Source organism: Rhinopithecus roxellana, chromosome 17 (assembly GCF_007565055.1).
Source record: "Rhinopithecus roxellana isolate Shanxi Qingling chromosome 17, ASM756505v1, whole genome shotgun sequence".
NCBI lineage: Eukaryota > Metazoa > Chordata > Mammalia > Primates > Cercopithecidae > Rhinopithecus > Rhinopithecus roxellana.
Genome location: NC_044565.1, coordinates 110,174,389 through 110,184,161, shown reverse-complemented (window position 1 = coordinate 110,184,161; position 9,773 = coordinate 110,174,389). Strand labels below are relative to the sequence as shown.

General features: G+C 45.7%; 1 non-coding gene across 1 annotated transcript; it reads left to right on the top strand.

Annotated features, from left to right (window-relative positions):
- Nucleotides 1-8,953: 8,953 nt before the first annotated feature.
- LOC115894493 lies at nucleotides 8,954-9,091 on the top strand. Its single transcript, XR_004054598.1, has one exon. It is a non-coding gene; the product is annotated as a U4 spliceosomal RNA (small nuclear RNA).
- The last annotated feature ends 682 nt before the right edge of the window (nucleotides 9,092-9,773 follow it).

Sequence of the window (9,773 nt, the reverse complement as noted above, 5' to 3'; positions counted from 1 at the left end):
TCCCATCTGAGGCTCTCTCGGAGCCCACCATAAGCTCAGGTATGGTTAGAAGAGGCTCATCTTGAATAACAGAAGACATTCCTCTCACCCCTATTTATTAGGAAATCCCAAGGCTTTTAGAGTTCTTGTGCCAGAACCAGGGTGGAGAATCAAATATATCTCTTATGATATGACAATGTCACGAGGACTGTCACAGGAAGAGCAGATCTGTGTGCAGGGGAGGTGTCTAGGTGTACAGGTGCCTACTGGACTTCCAGAGACCAAGGGGGCGCATGGTGTTCAGAACAGAGGTCTGGGAGAAGGTAAAGGTGGGAGTTGTCAGCATACAGATGATAGTAATGTCACATAGATGAAAGCAAACATTTTCAGCAAGTTTTCATGGATTTTAGAATAAATTCTAAATGCCTAAGCATGGTCTCCCACAATGCCCCCGCCCCTCAGCTCCCCCTAGCTCTTGGTTTGGGTCTCAGCGCCGGCTCCCCTCCTCCACCCTTCCCTGCCCCACTCCTTCTTCCACTTCCTGCAAGAGGGTGGATGCCATGCCTGCCTGGGGTGGTTCGGGCTGCAATACCAAAATACCATACACTGGGTGGCCTATAAACAACACGCTTATTTTTCACAGTTCTGGAGGTTGGGAAGTTCAGGATCAAGGGGCAGATTCAGTGTCTGGTGAGGGCCCAATTTCTGGTTCATAGACGATGCCTTCTGTCTGTGTCCTCCCATGGTGGAAGGGGCGAGGGGGCTCCCTGGGGCCTCTTCTTATAGGAACCTATCCCATTTATCAGGGCCCCACTCTCATGACCTAACCAGCTCTCAAAGGCCCCACCTCCTAACACCAGCACACAGGGGTTAGGCTTCAAATAGGAATGTGCGGAGGACATCAACATCCAGACCACAGCAAGGCTTCTCCTGCTTGCTCCAGCAGATCCTTTGGCTGCGGTGACCGCCATGTGCCCTGAATGGAAGGGCTGTTCCGTGTCTGCCCTAGGACTTGGCCAACTCCTCTGCCCGGTGAGCTGAGAGCCCACTGGGGGCGGGGACATCCTTGTCACTCTCCCCGTGTTTCCTCAGTGCTTACTCAGTGCCTGGCTCATGGTGGTTGTTCAATGAGCATGTGTCAGAAGAAGATGTCATGCTGTGAGCTCTCTGAGGCTTGTGAGCAGCCTCAGGGAATGCAAGTCCGACTGTCATTGGTGTTGGAGGTAACTGAACACCAAGTCCTGGCCAGTCTCTCCCGGATGCTGTGCACTGTGTTCTCAGGGAGGCAGGAGGACTTGCAGCGGATGCCAGGGACACATGCCCATTTCTTCCTCCCACGTCAGCCTCCCCTTTTCCGGCCACATTTCAAACAGGTCTCAAAAGCCATGTAGCTTTTCCAAACTCACCTTGAGTAAACACACAGCTGCTGCCTCTCACCCACTGAGCTCGAATCTATCATCATTTTTGTATTATGCACTCATGTATGGTTTGGCTACAGGCAACAAGGTGCCAATCTGCCTCTTCATGGAAGCATCGAGGCTCTTGGACTGTGAACTGCTCTGGTGAGACGACGAGGAGGGGACATTGGGACTTAGCAGTTGGCACAAGGCCTCCTGGAGCAATTCCAGGACCCCTCTAGGGAGTTACCACAGTGGTGACAGGGAAGATTTACCATCTGGGACTGTGCTAGGTGCCAAGCAGAGCGGAGCTTTTCAGGTTCCCAGAACCGAGTATTAATCAAGCAGGAAATGTCTGTGCCTGTTCTTTGCTAAGCTGGATTCCTCGCTCACTAGGCATCAAGGTGCCTGTGGAGTACCCCAGGCATGAGAAAGGTCTCAGGAGGCCGAGAGTGCCTGGCCTGCCCTCCGGCCCCACCCTGGGTCACACCTGGGGTCCCTGCAGGCGGCTCACTGTGAATGGAGGAAGCCATCATGGACTTGGGCCCCATGGGGCTGGCTCTCGGAGAAGCCCTGCGGAGCTGTGGTTTGGTTTTAATGAGGGTAGACGATTCCAAAAGTTTAGCATGAAAAGCCCATGACCACCTGTGTTTTAGAAACTTTGGTGACTTCAGAGGCCTTGAAATACAACCCCAGAGAATAAGTCAGCTTTGGACATGTGTGTTTGTGTGTGCGTGCGTGTGTGTGTGCGTTCTGGGCGGGGTGGGGAGGGATTCCTAATTCCCACCCCCCTAGCCTTCCTCCTGAGCTGGAAGCCAGCCCTGAACAGGCGAGGGTGGGTTCTTACCTTCCTCAGAGGTGGTTGAGAACCACAGAGGCAAGTCCAAGTCAAAATAAACCCAGAGCCTTGCTCCAGCTTCTGTGTTTAAAGGGAAAGTCACTGTACATTTCTCCCGGATGCCCTCCTGCCCCCAGAGTCTCACTCCTGTGTCCGAACAGTGGGTGACTTCTCTCAGTGAACATACTTTTTTTGATTATGATTTTCCAATCTGTTTCTGAAGCGGGAGGAAGTTATAGCTGGTAAATTCTCAGTCTGGACAACACACAGTGTCACTTCACAATAAAACGTGTGAGGACAGGTAAGACAGTTATTGTCCTTGCAACATTAGAGATCACCATTAGGTGGTATATTCGTCCAGGTTCTCAGAGAAACAGAACCAATAGCATATAGGTATACAGTTATGTACCATATAACAACGTTTTGGTGAATGACAGGCCACATATACAACAGTATTTTTATCATGCCTTTTCTCTCTCTCTTTTTTTTTTTGAGATGGAATCTCTCTGTTCCCCAGGCTGGAGTGCAGTGGGGTGATCTCAGCTCACTGCAACCTCCGCCTCCTGGGTTCAAGCGATTCTGTTTTTTTTTTTTTTTTGAGACGGAGTCTTGCTCTGTTGCCTAGGCTGGAGTGCAGTGGCCGGATCTCAGCTCACTGCGAGCTCTGCCTCCCGGGTTTATGCCATTCTCCTGCCTCAGCCTCCCAAGTAGCTGGGACTACAGGCGCCCGCCACCATGCCTGGCTGATTTTTTTGTATTTTAGTAGAGACAGGGTTTCACCGTATTAGCCAGGATGGCCTCGATCTCCTGACCTTGTGATCCGCCCGTCTCGGCCTCCCAAAGTGCTGGGATTACAGGCTTGAGCCACCGTGCCCGGCCAATTCAAGTGATTCTTTTGCCTCAGCCTCCTGAGTAGCTGGGATATCGGAGTGCACCACCACATCCAGTTAATTTTTGTATTTTTAGAAGAATGGGGTTTCCCCATTTTGGCCAGGCTGGTCTCAAACTCCCAACCTCAAGTGCTGGGATTACAGGCATGAGCCACCACACCCAGCCTTACTGTGCCTTTTCTATGTTTAGATACACGAATACTTACCATGTGTTACATGGCCTGGATTATCCAGTACAGTATCATGCTGTATAGGTTTGTAATCTAGGAGCAACAGGCTACACCATAGAGCCTATAGGCTTGTTTAAGTGCATTCTATGATGTCCACACCATGACTTAATTGCCTAACAACGCATGTTTCAGAATGTACCCTCATTGTGAAGCAATGCAAGACTGCATGTGAAGAAATTTATTATAAGGTACTGGTTCCCGTGAGTATGGAGGCTGGGAAGGCCCACGATCTGCTGTCTGCAAGCTGGAGACTCAGGAAAGCTGGGGGTTAGTTCAGAGGCCTAAGAGCTGGAGGGCCAGTGGTGTAGATTGAGTCTGAAGGCCTGAAAAGCAGGAGCACTGGGGGAAGATGGTAAGCATCAGACAGAGAGATGGCAAATCCTCCCTCCTGCTCCATTTTTGTTCTGTTTGGGTCTTCAGTAGATTGGGCAATGCCCGCCTGTATTACTGATGGCGATCTGCTTTACTCGGCCCACAAATCCAAATGGTCATCTCTTCCAGAAACACCCACACAGACAAATCCAGAAATAATGTTTAACCAGCTATCTGGGCAACCAGTGACCCAGTCAAGTTGAGACATAAAATTAACTATCACAGGTGTCATGGTAGCTTTTTTCCCTCTACGTAGCTGAAATAGAAGTTAGACGATGCCCATTATACCCTCTTACAGAATGAAGGAATGAAGCCTACAGTCTTTGGCATTCTGAAAACAAAGCTGCCCGCCAGGTGTGTCCCTGTGTCAGCACTGGGAGCTGCTTTTCATTCCCCAGGTCCAACCCTGTCATAAAAGTGCAAGCCGAACAATTAACAATTTGCAGATGATATCTAAGCAGTGCCTTAGCAGGGGAAAAAAAAAAGAACAACATGCCTTTTCTTTTCTGTTTTTAGTAACATTCTTGGTAACATATTTATGCATTTTGTACAGAAGATATAAGTAAATATCATGGAAAAACACACTTTATATCCTCCAAGGCCTTAATAATTATGGCAGTTATCAAAGGCCCAAGAAGGCCTCAGCACTAAATCATGTGGCTTCAGAAATGCGTGAATAAATCTGTAGTCAAGCCTTTGCAGAGGAAATGTGAACTACAAATCAATTGGCCTCAGACAATTCATTTACTTAATTTATCCTTTGGATTTACAAAGAGACTCAATTAATTTAGAGATGCTTCCACTGGCACTCGCTGCTCTGAGGGCCCCTCACGGAGAATATTGAGTTCCTGGAACCAATGACTCACGCCGTTTCTTTCTGTGCATTGTGCTTGGCCCCTGGAACCCAGCTTTCCCCATTTTAGAAGGTCAAGAGATTAACGTGTTCAGCATTTTACTTATTTATTTATTTATTTATTTATTTATTTATTTATTTATTTGAGTCTCGCTCTGTTGCCCAGGCTGGAGTACAGTGGTGTGGTCTCGGCTCACTGCCACCTCCGCCTCCAGGCTTCAAGTGACTCTCCTGCCTCCACCTCCCGAGGAGCTGGGAGTTACAGGCGCCCACCACCACACCCAGATAATTTTTGTATTTTTAGTGGAGACAGCAGTTCACCATGTTGGGCAGGGTTGGTCTCAAACTCCTGGCCTCAAGTGATCCGCCCGCCTCATCCTCCCAAAGTGCTGGGATTACAGGGGTGAGCCACCGCATCAGTCCCCTTCAGCATTTTAAAGGGAACTCATCGCCCGAATTGAGATGCTAAAAGGACTTTGCCCCAAGGGAGAACTCTTCAAGCTGACAGCCTGGCTTGGAAAACACCCACTGGATCACCAAATGCTGACGGAGGCTTAAAGAGAGTTCTAAGAGCCTTTGTTGGGAACAGCAAGCCCAGGACCACTCAAGCCGGTATGTGTTTGGGCTCAGAACTCTCCTGGAGTGATTCACCTCACTCAGTGCAGCTGAGGCTGCTGACGTCACTCTTAGCTTTCCAGGCTGTTAAAATATCAATCATATCAATACACAGGGAGAAAGGAGAAAACAGTTCGGCCTAATGGATTAACCATGTTCTTTTGAATATCCCCTAGAATACGAAGAACTGAAGCTTTCCTCAAGATATCCTTTAGGAAAACTAACAGCTTCAAAGAAAAGAACCAAGATAAGTGGCCCAAGGTTGGGGCTCAGGGAAAGCAGAGAGGATTCAAGATGTGGATGTCTCAGAGCGTCATGTGAGCGCATTGCTTCCATGAAACAGCAGTAGGTTGACCCAGAAAAGGTGCAGAGAACAAGAGTTCTTGAAGATTATTGGGAAGACTGGAAACTGAAATGTGACACGATTTTGAGTATTTACTGGAGTATAAGAAAAAAGAATCCGTGTGACTTTGATGCTTGGAACTGATTTAGTACCGGTGAATTATATTTATTTCTCCAATCACACTACTTAGTTCTGCAATGACTAATATTTAAATAATTAAAATAATGTAAATATTGTTTCTTGGTTTGTGATTTTTAGAATCAACTTCTGGCAGAGCACCAAAGACCTAGTTAATTTACAAAACAGAATGCAAACGTTATAAGATGGGTGCTGTGAAAGTTACAGCAGCATTAACAGCAGTCGGGCAAAGATGGGGAGAAGGGCAGGGTGAAGAAGGAATAGCAAGATCCTCATGTTGCCAAGGGGAGGCTCAAGAGAAACGGTCTGTTAATGGAAAAAGAAACAGCAAAGTTATAAAGGGAAACAAACCAATGGGAAAAACTATTAATATATATGTTGATAAAAGACACGTCTCGGAGGGTCGCGGAGGAAAGAGTGTAAGAAAACAGCCTGTTGCAAGGCAAGAGTAATGCCACCTGAGGTGAAATCACCATCAGGATCGATGTTTGACTCCTGAATACCAAGGTATTCCCACAGTCAGGCCAAGAAACAATCCCTGTAGCGTAGACAACTCTTATAAAAATGCTTATCTAACTTCCCCAGTGGTCACGAATTTTGCAGGAGGGTCTGAGACGTGACCAACTGTACATGTTTTACCAAAAGCAGTTTGCTATGTAAAGACTACTTTCTGGAGGACAAGTACAGGAATCAACCGTCTCTCGGCCACCAGAGATATTGCTTCTGTTTGTTAGTTCCTATTAAATGTTTCTTTCTTTCTTGGCCAGGTGCGGCGGCTCATGCCTGTAATCCCAGCACTATGGGAGGCCAAAGCAGGTGAGTGTCACCTGAGGTCAGGAGTTTAAGACCAGCCTGGCCAACATGGTGAAACCCCATCTCTACTAAAAATACAAAAATTAGTCTGGTGTGGTGACGTACACCTGTAATCCCAGGTACTTGGGAGGCTGAGACAGGAGAATCACTTGAACCCAGGAGGCAGAGGCTGCAGTGAGGTGAGATCGTGCCATTGCACTCCAGCCTGGGCAACAGAGTGACATTTTCTTTTTTTTTTTTTGAGACAGGGTATGACTCTGTTGTTCAGGCTGGAGTGCAGTGGCATGATCATGGCTCACTGCAGCCTCCACCTTCCAGGCTCAAGTGATCCACATCAGTCTCCTAAGTAGCTGGGACTACAGGCATACACCACCATGCCCAGCTAATTTTTGTATTTTTGGTGGAGATAGAGTCTCACTATGTTGCCCAGGCTGGTCTCAAACTCCTGGGTTCAAGGGATGTATCTGCCTCGGTCCCCACAAAGTGCTGGAATTACAGGCATGAGCCACCATGCCCAGCCTAAATGTTTCTGAGAAACTGGATTTGTTAGCCTCTTTCTTCTTCCTCTCAGTTTCTTTGGCCTCTGGGGGTAGGCTTACCTGCTTACCATAGAAAAAAGAGGTAATGTAAGACAGGAAATTTTATTTTAAAAAAAAGTTTTTTAATTTTTAGCTTTTTATTTTTTGAGATGGAGTCTTGTTCTGTTGCTGAGGCTGGAGTATTGTGGCATGATCTTGGCTCACTGCAACCCCCACCTCCCAGGTCCAAGTGATTCTCCTGCCTCAGCCTCCTGAGTCTCTGGGAATTACAGGCACCTGCCACCATGCCCGGCTAATGTTTGTATTTTTACTGGAGATAGCATTTCACCATATTGGCCAGGCTGATCTCAAACTCCTGACCTCAAGTGATCTGCCTGCTTCAGGCTCCCAAAGTGCTGGGAGGAAATTTTCTCATGTTTCATGGTTGGGTGAGGGGGTCTCAATAGATTAATATATCAAGAAATAGAGTTATAAGCCTGTATTACCTAGAATTACATGTGCATCCACCCAAAGAATACAGAAAATAGTTAAATGTGATTATCCTGGAGAGCGGGACTGCTTCATGGAGAGCAAGGCTTTGCTCATTTAATATTATTCTACAGCTCAGGAATCAGTTAACTATGACGCACAGGCTGGCTGCCTCTTTTGTAAATAAAGTTTTATTGGAACATAGTCACACTCATTTGTATAAGTATGTGGATGTATGAGTGTATGAATGACTTTGCATTGATAATGGCAGAGTTGAGTAGTTGTGACAGAGACCACATAGCTTAAAATATTTGTCATTTGGCCTTTTAAGAAAAAATTTGCTGACCTCTGCTGTAGACTAGGATTAAACAAACAAACAAACAAACCTGTATGTATGCTTTATCCTGATTAAAAAAAAAAAAAAATTAAAGTGGGGGAAAGTCTAAACTGCCCACTTTTCAAAGCCCATTTCCAAACCACTGTAGACTTGAACTCTAGGTTATAAAAACCTCCACATAGCTTCTTTTCATTCCTAAATTGTCTCTAGTCACATGCATTTGATCCTGGAACTGGAATATTCACCATATTGTTCTATTTAATATTTCCAGCTCCCAATAGCAACAACAAAAATGTGGCATACAAAAAAAACCACAAAATACACAGTCTGAAGAGATGAAGCAACCATTGGGACCAGACTCACATATGACACAGATGTTGGAGCTATCAGACATTAATTATGATTAATATGTTAAAGGACCTAAAGGAAAAGGTAGACAGCATGCAAGACCAGATAGGTAATTTCAGCAGAGAAATGGAAACCATTATAAAGAATCAAATGGAAATACTAGAAACAACACAGTAATGGAGATGAGATGTGCTTTTGACGGGCCCATCAGTATAACTGATAGAGCTGAGTAAAGAATAAGCAAACGTAAACATATTACCCAAAATAAAATGCAAAGGGGAAAAAAGCAAAAAAAAAAATCTCAAGACAGTACAGATAATCCAAGAACTGTAGGACAATATCAGAAATATCAGACAGTCTAACATAAGCATAATTGGAACTCCAGAAGAAGAAGAAAGAGAAAATTGGGCAGAAAACATATCTGAGAAAAATAGTGGCTGGAAACTTTTGAAAATTAGTGACAGAGCTTTATGCAATGGCAGTATCATAGCCAATGAGGTTTTATTTATTTATTTATTTATTTATTTATTTTGAGACGGAGTCTCGCTCAGTCGCCCAGGCTGGAGTGCAGTGGCAAGATCTCGGCTCACTGTAAGCTCCGCCTCCTGGGTTTACGCCATTCTCCTGCCTCAGCCTCCCAAGTAGCTGGGACTACAGGCGCCTGCCGCCATGCCCGGCTAGTATTTTTTGTATTTTTTTAGTAGAGACGGGGTTTCACCGTTTTAGCCAGGATGGTCTCGATCTCCTGACCTCGTGATCCACCCGCCTCGGCCTCCCAGAGTGCTGGGATTACAGGCGTGAGCCACCGTGCCCGGCCGCCAATGAGGTTTATCTGAGGTGTGATTATTGCTAACTGAAAACTTTTCGCAATATTCCATCATGATGACTTGAAATATAGTCAGCACTGGCAATTTTTGACAGTCTGTACAGACACTGAACTTTATAGTTAAAAACTTAGCTAGAGACACAGAATCAAAGACCTAAGAATACCAGAGCACACCAGCAGGATAAATACCAAAAACAAAGAAACAAACATCCCTAGACATATCATGTGTAAATTGCTGCAAATCAAAGACAAAGAGAAACTCTTGAAGGCGATCAGAGAAAATAAACATGCTATCTATTGAGGAACAAGGATAAGCATTACAACAGACTTCTGTCAGAAACCATGCAAACCAGAAGACAATGGATTAACATCTTTAAAGTACTAAATGAAAAAAAAAAAAAAAAGAGGCTGGCAATCCAAACTTCTATACTTACTTAGAATATCCTTAAAAAGATATGAGAAGTGAAAACCTTCTCAGGCAGACAGAGATTGAGGAAATTCATTGCCAGTAAACCTACTCTACCATAAATATTAAAGGTAGATCTTTAGGCTGGGTGCGGTGGCTCACGCCTGTAATCCCCGCACTTTGGGAGGCCAAGACAGGCAGATCACAATGTCAGGAGATCAAGACCATCCTGGCTAACATAGTGAAACTCTGTCTGTATTAAAAATACAAAAAAAATTAGCTGGGCCTGGTGGCAGGTGCCTGTAGTCCCAGCTACTTGGGAGGCTGAGGCAGGAGAATGGCGTGAACCCAGGAGGGCTTGCAGTGAGCAGAGATCGCATG